A 16,253-nucleotide genomic window follows, 5' to 3' on the forward strand; every position below is an offset into this window, starting at 1 on the left:
TGTTGGTCCTCCTTGGGTTGTGCCATTCCCTGCCACAGCTTCTTCTAAGAAGAGGCAGTGAAGATCTGAAGCCAGCAAGTCCAGAGTCCAGGTACGGCATCACACCACACCGTGTCAGGGGCGACTGTCACATATATACAGAGGAGGGAGAATTCACAGAAAGAGTAGTAGATAAGTGGAATAACCTCCCATCAGAGGTGGTAGAGGCAAATACAGTAGTACAATTTAGACATGCTTGGTATAGGCATATTGATATCCTTACAAAAAAATAAGACTCTCCTCCCCATTTTGTGCAGACAGCAGCAGCTGAGCTGCCTGAGTCACCTATAACTCTGCCCCAAAGTACCGTCTAGCCCTGCTACCACTGATTCCCATGAAGCTCCGCCTCCATGTAGCCCCACCTTCCAGCCAAGGCCCGTGTAGAAGCTGCTTCCTCACTCCGCAGGGTGTTCCGGGCGGCTGAGGGGGGAGGGGAATGGGGATGGAGGCTAGTTGAGGTACTGAGCAGCAGGGGGCCCTGCTTTGGGCCCCTCAGATCGATGGGGCCTGGAATGGCTGTCCCCCTTGACCCCCCTGTTGCCACCCTGCCTCCAAACCCTTCCTACAGTACCTTTCTGTAGAAAAAAAAGAAAAGGGTAAAAACATTGAGGTTTTGTTCCAATACAATCTAATGCTCCTCAAAAGTAATTTGGGGCCTTAAGTATACTCACATTTCATACAATATGGTATTCCTGAAGCACTTCCAGACTCTCTTGAAGGCCGCCCTCACATGGAGCGATGTTCGGGTGTGATGCAATGCACGCTCCCGCGCACACCACATCGCACAGCACATAAATTATCTGCAGCATGTACTTTTTGTACTAGATGGCATCCACATTCTCCTTTTATAAACAGTGCATCAAACCTGCCCTTTGAGAACCACACCTAGGACCAAAGAAATCATCCGTCATCTCCATAAGGTGACAAGTATGTCCTATAAAATATGTTTAAAAATAATTCTACATACAGGTATGATGCTGCAGGCAGTAATGTAAAAGAGGATTCTCTGCATAGCATTCTTGTTCTCATCTAATAGGTTGTAGTAACTGTGTGCCCATTACATTTTTTTTTTAAACTAAATCCTGAAATTCATCTCTTAATTCTTCCAGCGGTTGACAGAGAATGAGAGACAGCGGTTGTCTGAGAAATAAATTAATTGTATGTTTGGTTTCTTGATTCTTAATCAAATGGATTTCATGTAAAGCATATGATGAAGAAGTACATAGGGTTAATATGTATTTCAAGATACAATGATTAAATGGATTAGCAGAAATCTAGTCTTCAGTGCAGATTATGATGTTAAAAATAACTTCAGATGGGAGACAAGAAGAGTACAGACTTCCTTTCAATCAGGACACACTGATAAACTTGGGAAAATTATGTTTTAGTGGTAAGAGTAAAATACAAATACAAGCATTGTCTATAGTATTAACAGATAACAGAATGTATAGCTGAGTAAAGGAACAAAGAGGGCTGCATATAGGCCTATACTAGTGTTGGACTGGATCATGGAGGGCCCCCGAGGAAATATTATGACATGGAACAGAGTGTGCTGATGGTGAAAATAAAGTGGCTGGTGTAAGCATTCAATTTTCCCATTGGGTAATGAAATAGGCGTTTCACCGGTGTTCACCAGCTTTATCAAAGGTCACCTTAGATAAAGCTAGTGAACACTGTCAAAACGCGTAAGTTTACCGACCTATGAGTACCTACCATGCAGCCTCCCCTCCAAAAGGACTTTTTCATCACCCACTGGAAAAATTAGATGCTTACATTCGTCAGATCTCGGACCAGAGTTCGGGATCTATTTGCCAACAACTACTAACTTTTTGCCATCAAGGATTGCTGTCTCCACCCCAGGGACTCCCTCCTGCTTTATGCGAGCTATCAACAGAAGCGAGGTTCTGTATAAGTAGAGTGTTAGAGATAACTATACGGCGAGTCCTCATTCTGCTAATCTTGATTATCCTATTAAAGAGGTCATCAATAGGTAAGGGACATCCAACAAATTGGATGAGAGACTGCTACATAATGTTGTGTTAATGGTACTCAACTATTGCTATCAATTGCCATTTGCTATTTTACATTTTTATTGCTAAATTTAGTTTTGTTTTTATTTTCTTGTAATAAATATATTATCCAAAAAATCTGATCGGTCGGCTATGGCCAACATGTTCGTCCTTCCTTTTCCAAGTGTCATGTCGGCCGGTTCATGCAGTGTATGGACAATTAACTTGTTACTTTCACATAGGAAGGAAAGGGGAATTGTCTCGTAAATGTCTTATACTGAATGATCATTTTATTGTGTGTTGATAAACGTTGTGTTAAGCTGGGTGCACACTTCACGATATACCTTCCAGTGAAGTGGATCGGTTCGGCATATCTCCTAAATTGCTCAGTGTGTATTGGTGATATGTGCATTCCGCAGTTGCAAGTGACGACACTAGATTAAGGGGGGTATTCAATCACCGCCCTATTCAATTCCTCGACAGCATTGAGCAGGGTATCTCGGCAGAAAGAGCCCGACTTCACAAGCTGTCAGGCTCGTTCTGCCCTGAACGGCCGGGAAGTGACGAGCTGCCAACTGCCACTCCCCCTTCTCGTCCCGCTGCAGGCGGGACATTGAATCCCGCCTGCATGTTCTCGGTCGAGCTGACCAAGAACGGGACAGGGTCACAGCGGTCGAGCAAGTTCAACCGCAATGACCTCCAGATTGCAAACCCCCCTTATTGTGCTGCATCAAACTTCACGATATCACTAGGGATACCATGCATGCTAATAAAGGACAGAACAGTGATCATTCCGTCCTTCATTAACATCTCTGCAGTGTATACACACAATCAGGGGAGACAGGGATTTGTTCCGTTGTCGGATTGAAACCCCGTCGCTCTAGTGTTTACCCAGCCTTAATCTAGAATTTAACGCAAGAGGGTATATAAATACCCCCAACATTGGAAAGGAGCAGAAGACAATAATTATTTATTTTTATGTGAAGTCTCAGTAGAGTCAATAAAAAAAAGGAATAATAATCATAATGTTGACATTTCCAGAGATGGAATAGGATGGTTCCACTGTTGGATACCTCTGTTCTACCCACAACCACTAAAACCATTAGTTGCTTCCTATCATCTCATGACATATTAGATGCATCTAGGGAAGTTTGAGTGAGTAAGATAAAAGGTTAACCTATTGGGGTGTTTAATTGCACTTGGTTTGAACTGCTTCCATGAACCTTCATGGAAATGTCCACAAGTAAAAGAGTCTCTGGCCCAAAAAAGGGGTATGACTTTAATCAGCACTCTGGGTTCGTTTTTTTAGCCCGGCTGCTCCACCGACACCTGGATTCCTCAGGTAGTAATGATCTAAAAAGAAAATAGACAGGGGCGCTCCATAGTGCAGATATCAAAATGACAAGGTTTTATTTCTTTTACAATCCACGCAAGCAAAAATGCAGGATCACATACCACAACAAATTGTTAAGCTCTATACACTAGGGTTGTGCTTAATTTCTTTAAGTCCCACATAGAAGGCTGTAAGCAGTTGGGCTCACGCAGTCAATGGACAGGCATCAAGTCAACGACACCAGGCCACGCTCCTATGCATTTCATCACTAAGGACTTTGTCAGAGGGCTGCTCTCTGACGAAGAGACCACTGACTTTTTTAGTGCAGAAAGTGCAAATTTATTGCAAATAACAATGCTTGGAGCATTGTTATTTGCAATAAATTTGCACTTTCTGCACTAAAAAAGTCTGTGAGTGCCGCCTCATTGCTATTGGATTACAGAGGACTGAGAGGTCCATAGTGGAAGGCACCGGGCAAGTTGGTGATTCAACCCAGAGGAGTGCCAGACCCCTTGGATTATATGTGTGTGTGTATATATATATATATATATATATATATATATATACTGTATATATATATATATATATATATATATATATATATATATATATATATATATATATATATAGGCCTTCTGGACCGTGACACCCCGGCTATTGTGTAACAAAGGAGGAGAATGCTGTCCTATTTGGATGTGTATATATACATATATATATATATATATATATATATATATATATATATATATATGGGATAGGGAAGAGATAGAGATATAGAGTAAAAGGCATAGTGGCGAGAGAGGGTAAACAGAAGTAATAATAGGAAATCAAAAGCATGATAAAGTTCAAAATGAATAAATAAAGGCCGTAAACAAAAAATAATGAATAAATAATAGAAAAAAAATAAAGGTGAATAATTTAAAGTAACAACATCCAAATTGTTTACAGCCCTTTAGAGGTACATGAGGGAGCAAGGTCCGGACTGTTGATGTATTGAGCCTGGGAGGTACTTTCTAGCCCTTTCCCTAATTTTTTTTAGGCTCCAGCGTGTTTGTGGCTACTTTCTTGTAACCTCAATTGCTGGTACCCTTGCAGAGCTGAATGTAGGTAGTGTGGGGGAATTGTTCCTGTGGTAACCAACGCGTTTCACAATCAACAGGATGCTTTGTCAAGGATGTTGTCATCAAATTCTTTAGGAAGAAAGAATTTGATGACAACATCCTTGACAAAGCATCTTGTTGGATGCAAAACAGATTACTTTCTTTAATACTACTTACAAGGGTATAAGTACAATTCAGCATCATCATTGTGTTAATATGATAGCTCAGAGTGCTTACATTGCCAAACTATGCTATAGTAAAATGATTGGTTTGATTATACTCAAAAGTCTTTGCCAATTACATATATGCACAATAATGAGCTTGTCACAACTGAAGGGCTGGATGAAGTCGTGTGGTGTGTAGCAACCGGAGACGGACCAGAGGAGGAAGGATTAAATCGTGCAGGTTTAATAATAGAATTCATAAATGGAACAATACACACTTGAATACTTTCTTTAAGTGGCAGTTAGTGGTAAATAATAATTGAGCCAGCACGGCACTTTGAAAGAAGAAAAGTTCATTTAAATAATGACAGTTCAAGGCACTGAGGATGGCAGGCTAGGGTCTTGAAGAATGAGAGGATCCGGAAAGAGAATGTATTTGATGGTATGAAGGATCCTTGAAGACTGAAAGAAGATGGATGATGACTGAAGAAAGAAGAATTTGCTTGGAAGCAGAAGACTTGAAGAGCGAGGCCAGGGAGCTCAGGGATGCAGGCAGGAACCAGACTGTGGAGAGAACTGGCAGCGATGGGGTTAAGCAGAACCTGGATCAACCACAGAGCACTGGAAGCAAGGCACCAAGTCAGGAGAGGTGAGTCAGAGAGCCGGAGTCAGCTGGGAGCTGTGAACGCCTCTGGAGACTCTTTGTACTGACACTGAACAGGCCTAGGCAGATCCCCTATATCCCTAGAGGGCGGCTGCCATTGGCTGTCAGGTCAGTATGGGCGGAAACCTCAGACATGAGCCAATCTGCTATCAACCAAGATGGCGGCGCAGGCCTCCCGGCACCCCTACAGCACACACCGCTACACTTGCCGGCGTCCCACGCTGCCTGCTGCCCACCAGACTGCCGCTGCCTGCTGCCGCTGACCTGGAGACCACTACACGCTAGCCGACGGCGGGCGCGGACGGGTGAGTAGTATGCCCGCCGCGCACCACCGCGGCTGCGTGTGACAGTACCCCCCCCTTTCTGGGTGACCCCAGGGCACCTACGCACCTTGTGTGGATTCCTTTGAAAGAATTGTCTCACCAGACGGGGAGCATGGAGGTCTGCAGCATCAACCCAGGAATTCTCTTCAGGACCGAATCCAAGCCACTCTACCAGATACTGAAGATGGGTATTGCGACAACGTGAGTCGATAATGCGCCTCACCTCGAACTCTGTCTCTCTCTCTGAGCCAATCTTGGGCGGCTTAGGCACCTTCTTCTGATATAAGTTCAATCTCAAAGGCTTCAGAAGAGACACATGGAAAGAATTCGATATCTTCAAGGAAGAAGGGAGCTGTAGTCTGTAGGCCACCGGATTAATCACTTGAGTGATTGGGTATGGCCCGATGAACCGGGGAGCCAGCTTCATGGAGGGTAACCGAAGGCGTATATGGCGGGTAGACAGCCATACTCAATCTCCAACCTTCAATCTAGGAGCCGCTCTTCTTTTTCTGTCCGCCATCCTTTTATATCGAGCGGATGCTTTGAGGAGAGCGGTATGAACGTCTGACCAGAATTTTGCAAACCGTTGTTGAGAAGAAGCAGCTGCAGGGACATCGGACAACGATAAATCTGAGAACTCTGGAGATCGGGGATGTTTGCCAAAGACAGTAAAAAAGGGAGTGGTGCCGGAGGATGAATGATAGGAATTGTTGTGCGCAAATTCCGCCCAAGGCAGAAGGTCTACCCAGTCGTCTTGAGAGGAAGAGACGAACAAACGAATGAAGGCTTCCAAGTCCTGGTTGACACGTTCTGTCTGTCCGTTGGTTTGTGGGTGGAAAGCAGTGGAGAACTTGAGCTTGACTTGTACAGCGGAACAGAGGGCCCTCCAAAACTTTGCGACGAACTGTACTCCACGGTCGGATATAATCTCTTTGGGCAACCCATGGAGTTTGAAGATGGTGGAAATGAAGAGCTGAGCCAAAACTGGAGCGGATGGAAGGCCTTTCAATAGGAAGAAGTGCACCATTTTAGAAAACCGGTCAACTACCACCCAGATTACTGTATGCCCTTTGGAGGGAGGAAGTTCGCAGATAAAGTCCATAGACAGGTGGGACCATGGTTCTGTTGGTATGGCTAGAGGTAGAAGAGGACCGGCAGGGGACGTTCTGGAGGACTTATGCTGAGCGCATTTTACACAGGAGGCAACAAAGCTGGTTACATCGCGACGAATGGTAGGCCACCAGTATGAATGCAACAGGAACATTAAGGTCTTCTGTGCCCCCGTATGCCCTGCAAAACGGGAAGCGTGTGCCCAGGACAGCACTCTCTTGCGGAGATTGAGAGGAACGAAGGTCTTGCCTGGTGGGGGTGAAGGCTGGACTGTTACTTGAGCAAAGACCAGCGGATCGAGGATTGGTCGAGGCGGAGTCTCAAGGTCTGCTGGGGTTTCGAAAGAGCGTGAAAGAGCATCGGCCTTGGCATTCATTGTCCCGGGTCTGAATCTGATTTGAAAATTGAAACGTTCGAAGAACATGGCCCAGCGGGCTTGACGAGCTGTAAGACATTGGGCGTGCTTGAGGAATGAGAGATTCTTATGGTCGGAATATACAGTGATTTTATGTCGTGCCCCCTCCAGGAGGTACCGCCACTCCTCCAATGCTGATTTGACTGCCAGTAACTCCTGCTTCCCAATGGGGTAATTCTTTTCCGCTGGAAGAAACTTCTTGGAGAAGAAGGCACATGGGTGAAGTTCCTGGTCCTCCCCTCTCTGCGACAAGATTGCCCCTACCCCTTCTGAGGATGCGTCCACCTCGAGAATGAAGGGTTTGTCTAGGTTTGGCTGGAGAAGGATTGGGGCGGAGATAAAAGCATTCTTTAGTTGCTGGAAGGCTTGAGAGGCCTCAGGTGACCACTGACTTGGATCTGACCCCTTACGGGTTAGAGCAGTAAGAGGTGCAGCAAGGGTGGAGAAGTTCCGGATGAAGCGACGATAATAATTTGAAAAGCCCAGGAACCTCTGGATGCCTTTGAGCGTGGTGGGGGCTGTCCAGTCTAAGATGGCTTTTACTTTTTCTGGATCCATCTCTATCCTAGTGCTGGAGAGGATGTGGCCGAGGAATGGAATGGAGGTGACCTCAAAGACGCACTTGTCTAGCTTGCAGTATACAGTAGTTTATTTTGGCGAAGACGCCGCAGGACTTCAGATACTGTTTGACGATGGAGATGGAGGTTAGACGAGAAGATGAGGATGTCATCGAGATACACCAAATAACAAATTGTTGGGAGACGGCTGGAGCGTTGCAAAGACCAAATGGCATCACCAGGTATTCGTAGTGGCCGTCTCGGGTGTTGAAAGCCGTCTTCCACTCATCTCCAGAACGGATCCGGATCAAGTTGTACGCCCCTCTTAGATCCAGTTTAGTAAAAATAGAAGCCCCTCGGATCTTGTCAAAAAGTTTGGTGATAAGGGGTAAAGGATAGCGGTTCTTGATCGTGATATCGTTCAGACCCCTGTAGTCGATACACGGCCGGAGAGTTCCATCTTTTTTCTTTACGAAGAAAAACCCCGCTCCGGCTGGCGAAGTAGATGGGCAAATGAACCCTTTATTCAAGTTCTCACGAATGTAGTCAGACATAACCTTGGTCTCAGGTAGATACAAGGGGTAGATGCGGCCCCGAGGTGGAAACTTCCCAGGCATCAACTCAATCGGACAGTCCCAGGGACGATGAGGCGGCAGGGTATCGGCACCTCCCTTGCTGAAGACGTCAGAAAAAGAAGAATATGGTGTGGGTATCGACAAGGGTGAAGCTGGTGAAGACGAAAGACTGGGGCCTCCCTCTTCTTGAGGATTAGTTTGATGGAGTGGAATGACACGAGGCATGCAAGTAGTTAGGCAGTTCGTACCCCAGGCTTTGATCTCCATACTGGACCAATCAATATGAGGATTGTGTTTAGCAAGCCATGGTAGGCCCAGGACTACCTGGTGTGACGACTGAGGAAGGACCAAAAACTCTAGAGTCTCTTGATGTAAAGCACCCACGAGAACCGTCACAGAATTGGTTTGAAGAGTGATTTGCCCACTGCTGATGCGACTCCCATCTACTGCAGTGAGGACCAAGGGATGGGCCAAAGGTTGCACCGCCAAGGAATGTTGAAAGACGAAAGAAGAAGAAAGGAAGTTTCCAGCCGCTCCGGAATCTAGTAAGGCCTGAATCTTGATTTTCCCCTGAGGGCACACAAGGGTAACCGGAATGGTGGAAACAGTTGAGGAGGGAGATGAAAGCAGGACTCCTAACCTGACCTCCCTCGGGGAGGTTAGGAGCGGTCGTTTCCCGGACGCAGTGGACAGGAAGACAGCAGATGAGCGGAAGAACCGCAGTACATGCAAAGATTCTCTCGACGTCTACGGGATTTTTCTTCTAAGGAGAGCCGGGAGCGGTTGATCTGCATGGGTTCATCTGGGGGTGTAGTTGTGGAGGAACCTGGTCTAGGAACAGGAACAGCGTTGGTGGTGAAACGAGAGCGGAGACGATCGGAGCGATTTCTCTCTAGTTGACGCTCCTGCATCCGTAGATCTAATTTGTTGCACAAGGAGATGAGTTCAACCAAAGTAGCAGGAGAGTCACGGGTAGTTAATTCGTCCTTGATACGACCTGCCAGCCCATTCCAGAAGGCGGAGACGAGAGCCTCTTCGTTCCATTTTAATTCCGAAGCCAGAGTCTGGAACTGCACAACATATTGTCCCACTGATCGACTACCCTGGCAAATCCTCAGGATCTCAGTAGCGGCAGAAGACACTCTGCCAGGTTCGTCGAAGATGCGACGGAAAGAGGTAATGAAAGCTTCATAGTCATTGAGCAGGGGATCAGCGCGTTCCCAGAGAGGGGACACCCAGTCCAGAGCTGACCCTGCCAGGAGAGACACAATATATGCCACTTTTGCCTTGGAGGTAGGGAAGTGAGATGACTGTAAGGTGAAATGAACATCGCATTGGTTCAGAAACCCACGGCATCCCTTCGGTGAACCATCATATTTGCTGGGGGTTGGTAATTGCATATGATGAGGAACTACGGGTCCAGGTATAGGAACAGGAACTGGAACCTCTGGTGCTGCAGTCACAGAAACTGAGGGAGCCGCCTGGGGCGGAGACAAGGCCTGAAGAAATTGAGCCACTTGGAGTTGGGTAGCCTCTACTTGCTCCAGACGAGCCACGATGCTGTGAAATGCGTCCGCCATGGAAACCTGTTCTTCACCCGACTCCATCAGGTCAGTACAAACTGTCACAACTGAAGGGCTGGATGAAGTCGTGTGGTGTGTAGCAACCGGAGACGGACCAGAGGAGGAAGGATTAAATCGTGCAGGTTTAATAATAGAATTCATAAATGGAACAATACACACTTGAATACTTTCTTTAAGTGGCAGTTAGTGGTAAATAATAATTGAGCCAGCACGGCACTTTGAAAGAAGAAAAGTTCATTTAAATAATGACAGTTCAAAGCACTGAGGACGGCAGGCTAGGGTCTTGAAGAATGAGAGGATCCGGAAAGAGAATGTACTTGATGGTATGAAGGATCCTTGAAGACTGAAAGAAGATGGATGATGACTGAAGAAAGAAGAATTTGCTTGGAAGCAGAAGACTTGAAGAGCGAGGCCAGGGAGCTCAGGGATGCAGGCAGGAACCAGACTGTGGAGAGAACTGGCAGCGATGGGGTTAAGCAGAACCTGGATCAACCACAGAGCACTGGAAGCAAGGCACCAAGTCAGGAGAGGTGAGTCAGAGAGCCGGAGTCAGCTGGGAGCTGTGAACGCCTCTGGAGACTCTTTGTACTGACACTGAACAGGCCTAGGCAGATCCCCTATATCCCTAGAGGGCGGCTGCCATTGGCTGTCAGGTCAGTATGGGCGGAAACCTCAGACATGAGCCAATCTGCTAATTGCCCTTAACCAAGATGGCGGCGCCGGCCTCCCGGCACCCCTACAGCACACACCGCTACACTTGCCGGCGTCCCACGCTGCCTGCTGCCCACCAGACTGCCGCTGCCTGCTGCCGCTGACCTGGAGACCACTACACGCTAGCCGACGGCGGGCGCGGACGGGTGAGTAGTATGCCCGCCGCGCACCACCGCGGCTGCGTGTGACAGAGCTTTTGTAAAAGTGTGGAATTTTAAAAGTTAGACACATGTGAAAGTGTATTTTTTTTATTATTTTTGCGCTTAGATGTAGAGACATTGTCCATGATCAATTGCCATGAAGTAGCTTATGAAGTATTTGAACCTATAATGCTAGTTTACTGTATAGTTTGTCCTGACATGCATACAGAATCTAGATTACGCAACAGATCTTAATTATTTTCATATGTGCCAACTTGCTATTGGAGGTGTTTATACAACGTACATGACAGAATATGTATACACAAAAAAGTGTGGTATGTTACTTATAATGAATGCTTTGATAAAATGGGGTTGATACATGAAATCCGTTGTAAATACTGGAATTTGTTTTCTTGTCGGTATGTGAATACATTCTTCTGGATTAAATAATTTATATTTGTACGCCATTTCTGTAAATTATTGTACTTTAGCAAATACTTTTTGGCGGTCAGGATGCAGGCATTCCCTATACCGATGCCAGCATCCTGACTACTGCCATGAGACTGGCTCTGAAATCCAACTAGGATGCCGGCCCCGGAATCCCGACATCCATGATGATGAACGTATATATACTGGGTGGGATAGGGTCAGGCTGGAGAAGGGGGGCTTAGGTTCAGCAATGGGGGGAGGTGGCAGAGCCGGCCTTAGGCATAGGCAAACTAGGCAATTGCCTAGGGCATTTGGAATGCCTAGGGGCATCAGCAGCTTCTGCTGATTAAAATGATATGCAGCATGCCTAAATTCTGTGTGTGAGTGAGGCTGTATCTGCATATGAAATAGTGTATTCATGGAAATCACTGTAACATAGCATTCCGTATGAAGGTACAGCCACAGTCGCACACAGAATATATTCATGCCACATATCATTTTAATCATCAGAAGCTCCTTGTGTGTGCTGGTCATAACAATGCAAATAAGATGAAATGTCAGCAAAAAAGGCACCCGACGTTAGCAGAACTGACCAGGAGTTGCATGGCATATTGAGGCAAGATGTATGAGGAAACATCTGTATCCAAGCAGAGGCAGAGGTCACAGTGCTAAGGTGCCCATACACTGCCTGCAACGTCTCGCAGCAGTGTACGGACACCCGATGGACTGAAAGACGCCAGGACACATGCGATGTGTTGTGATGGATCACATGATTACCTGCTTCCCGCCCGCCCCAGAACGGGTGGTCGGACGGCCAGCCGGTCTGACCACCTAGTCGGGTCCGATGCGCACGGGACCGCGCATTGGACCTGACTGCATGTAACGGGCAGATTGGTCGCAATCAGCCGAAATCGGACCAAATCGCCTCGATGTATGGGGGCCTTTAGCAGCTGTGCAAGTGCTGTCTGCGGGTGGGATGGTTGTGCAATAGTGTTCGACATACTGTATGTGTAAGGGGCATTATGTGTGTTATGTGTATAAGGGCATTAATAATGTGCGACATGTGTAGCAGGCATTATGTGTGTCATGTGTATAAGGGCATTAATAATGTGCAACATATGTGTAATGGGCATTATGTGTGTCATGTGTATAAGGGCATTAATAATGTGCAACATATGTGTAAGGGGCATTATGTGTGTCATTATGTGTATGAAGGGCATTAATAAAGGTTGGCATAATGTGTAAGGGGCATTATGGTTATAAGGAAAATAATAATGTGAGTTATGTGTAAGGGGCATTACTGTATGGTATTATCAGGGGTGCCGAGAGAAAGGGGTAGGGGGTACAAATTACCCAGGCCCCCTCCCTTTAAGTGACAGCAGCAGCTGCATCTCGTCTCCTCTGCTTAGCACACACTGCTTTGTCCTGGGTTGCAGTGTGGCCATTAAGGTGCTTAAAATACAATATTGTCTCAGGATTTTTTTCTAAGGGTATAATGTGAATAATGTGAGGAGTAATGTACATAAGGTAAAGTGGTACTACTGTGTGATGTAACGTGAATAAGGGACACCATCTCATGATATAATGTGAATAAAGTTGCACTACTGTGTGGGTACTATTGGGTGGCCATGCCCCTTCCCAGCAAGAACACACCCCTGTTTGGGCTGCACACCGAATGTGTGCACTGTTTCTATTTAAAATATTGCGGGTAGGAGCACCAAAATGATGACTGCTATGATGAGGGTTGATGTTGCTGGGAAAGGGGAGCAGGGTCAGAGGCGGAACTAGTGGCGGTGCTAGGGGGCACCAGCCAAAATCTTGCCTAGGGCGTCATTTAGGCTAGGGCCGGCTCTGGGAGGTGGCTTAGAGTTAGGATGTGACAGGAAGAGGGTTTGGGCTAGACTGCGGGGAGGGAGCAGCAGGGTGGGTTAGGGTTAGGCTGTGGGGTTTAAGGTTAAGCTGCATGGAGGGAGGGTTAGGGTTATGATATTAGGCTTTGCCACAGCTGAACACACATAGCAGTGGGACACACATTTTATAAAAAAGAGCTATGCAATTTAATTTATCATATCCGCAAGCACAGTAAACATAGAGGTTGTGAGCTCTACTTGTCAACCTCCAGCACAATATTTGCAGCAGATGCTAATATTTAATCTGGACAGACATTGGACGTGGTATATTACATGTTGTCGGGCATTGTTACTGGCATGTGATGTGTTGCTGGAACTTTTTAATGGTCTACTACATCATACTGATTAATATCATCTATATATATGTCTAGTGTCCATTTGTGTGTCTCTGGGCAGCAAGTGATACTACATATCGTTCTCTCTCACAAGCACAAACACAGAGGCATCACAAGTTAGCAGACTAACTTTCAAAGCATTTGCTTTGAACGGGCTTACTAGTTGTAAAGATATCATTTGTTTTACAGACACAGTTTACTTTGGCTCCTTATTTACCTGGCAGCCAGGTCCAGAATTTGATATACCGTATATACTCGAGTATAAGTCGACCCGAATATAAGCCGAGGCACCTTATTTTACAACAAAAAAACTGGGAAAACTTATTGACTCAAGCGGGACCCTCACTCGCGTATAAGCCGAGGGGAGCTTTTTCAGCATAAAAAATGTTCTGAAAAAGTAGGCTTATACTCGAGTATATATGGTAAATAGTTTATCTTACCTCTAGACGTTAGGTATAGAGAAAACGAGAAGTAGAGGAAGGATCTGACGCAAGCTGGAACACTGACCAGAGTAGAACAGGGGCAGGACCTGGGTAGATGGCAGTGTAAACGGGTACACCGAGTCATCCATCCCGGCACCTGTTTACAGCAATGGGGATGGCCCAATCTCTGGACTGCAGAGGGGGGCACACACAGCAGTAGTCTGCAGACAGCAGCAGAGGCAGGGAGGAGGTGAATGGATGTGTGTGTGCGGCGTCCATTCAACTCGTGGACCGGGGCTGGGGGGGAGGTGCACGGGGGCTAACAGGCAGCCCAGCAGATTACCTTGGTGCTGGGCTTGGCCCCAGCACGATGATCGGCGGTCCCGGCAGGGTGAACGGCAGTCACAGTGCCTGGAGATGATGGTAGGCACCGTAGTGTAAATGGTGCAAATCCCGGATCTGACCTGGCTTGGGTCCGTATTCCAAATACTGGATCGGGTCCAGGATTTGGATGTAAAAGGGGTATTAGAAAATACCCTGAAATTGCCCCTTGTGTAGGCCCTAATAGATTCATCTAATTTTTTGTTTCACCTGGTTTCTTTGGACAACACTCCTCTCATAAGACAGTTTGATTCCCCCTCTTATTGAGACTAGGTTTTATCACAACAAGATAACAAACATTTTACACCGCACACAAAGAGAAAACTGACACAGGCCCACTATTCAAACATAAGCATTGTAATACATTTGGCAATAAATAGAGTTTTTTCATAATCTTGGCCCGGGTTTTGGGCTTACCCACCATGTCCAGGTAACATAATGAGGTAAGTCCCTATATTTGTAAAGGTTAAAGTCTAGGGTGTGGGACAACCCCCAAAATAAGCCCAGCCAAACTACCCCGAGGCATTACACTAGTGAAGCAAGTGATGTATTAAGATAAAAGCAGCTACTTCATGTGTTGTGTTGGAGTGTTATAGAGGTGAAAGACAATTGTGAAAAATGTAACATATATAAAAACATACAATAGGTGACTTGGGTTGAGTTATGTTAAAATGAGCTCAATGAGTTCCTTTTTTATTATTCCTCTAAGGCACAGGCCTAGGATCTGGGGCACAAGAACCCAGCTAGACCCAGGTACTATTGTGAAAAGCATAGAATAATCAATAAACTTAATAAACTGTTTTGGGCTTTTAGGAACTAGAAATCTCTCATGCTTGTATTCTTTGAATTGTGTGATAAAGTGCATTCTTTGAATAGAAGGGGATCGTTTTGAAAACATTGGTCCGTGTTAATGAGACACTCAGATAACTCCTTTATCACTCAGGTGACAACAGGAGAAGATAAGTTTTCTTCTGTGTGGTCCTATCTGATAAATGCTGCTTGGCTGAGTAATTGAAAGTGTGTAAAGTTGATTTAGTGAAATATAATTATAATAGTATAATTATACTGGTGGCAACCTACTTAAAATCCTTGTGACTTTCTGACAATACATGGTTTCTCCCAGCTCACTGAATGGCATTAGTAACCAGTCTAGAACACTACATGATAATAGAATTCAGAGTTATTGGTTACATATATTTGTGCAAATTTATGTGTAAGCCCCCAAGCCGTCGTCAAGGCTTCTCAGAATATTGGGGCTCCCTACCGCTATATCTAGGTGCAGGGTGCAGCACCCCAAAAACCAGCACAAGCCAGAAAGCCCAGAGCAGCACATCAGTGAAAATACTATAGTGTTAATAAGGATTAGTGATAAGAAGCTATGTGGACTTTCTGACAATAAAATGATTGTTAAATGAGATAACATATTAATTGAAGGAAGAAATAACATAAATGGAACACAACTAAAGCAAATAAAATAAGAAAAGGTATTAAGTTACAATACATTGCATATAATATCTAAGTCAGGGGTGTGCTAGTATATATTAACAAGCGCTCAGACACTACACGTGAAATGGTGTCATGCATATACTATGTGCAATGATGGGTCTGTGCACACTGTGTATGATAAACAGGGTAATTTATTGATCAATGTAAAAAGCTGAGGCAAAGTCCATGTGCCAGGTGCCGTTCCCAGCAGGGATACGTGGTGCTGGTCACAGAGGGATAATCCTCAAGAGTCCCCTGTGGTAAAGGGGCACAGTGGGAATAGGAGGGGGGGGGGTGAGGGGCAGTGCTGGGATAAGTCCGGTCACTCTGTGTTTGGGCAATGCACAGAGGTATCCAGGATGGGGGTATGATGCTGTCTGGACTCAAGGATGCCTTGGATAGAGGAAGACAGTGTGTGGGTCAAGGGAGGTGTATGAGTTCTCATCGAAGGCTGGCATCTCAAGCACCTCCAATGGTGCACAGTACACGTATCTGATACCCCGGAGTTCTACTCTTTCTCCATCAGGTCCCACGTAGTCCACGAGCTGGAGACTTCACCGGCATCTGC

General features: G+C 45.8%; 1 long non-coding RNA gene across 1 annotated transcript in view; it reads right to left on the minus strand.

Moving 5' to 3' along the window:
- Positions 1–3,226: 3,226 nt before the first annotated feature.
- Positions 3,227–16,253, minus strand: part of LOC146026828 (uncharacterized) — a 39,935-nt gene continuing 26,908 nt past the window's right edge. The window contains exon 3 of the long non-coding RNA XR_014454555.1: positions 3,227–3,401. This is a non-coding gene — a long non-coding RNA (uncharacterized LOC146026828). The remainder of the gene's footprint in view (positions 3,402–16,253) is intronic.

The sequence above is a fragment of the Crinia signifera genome, chromosome 1, assembly GCF_055691185.1.
Source record: "Crinia signifera chromosome 1, ASM5569118v1, whole genome shotgun sequence".
NCBI classification, from domain to species: Eukaryota; Metazoa; Chordata; class Amphibia; order Anura; family Myobatrachidae; genus Crinia; species Crinia signifera.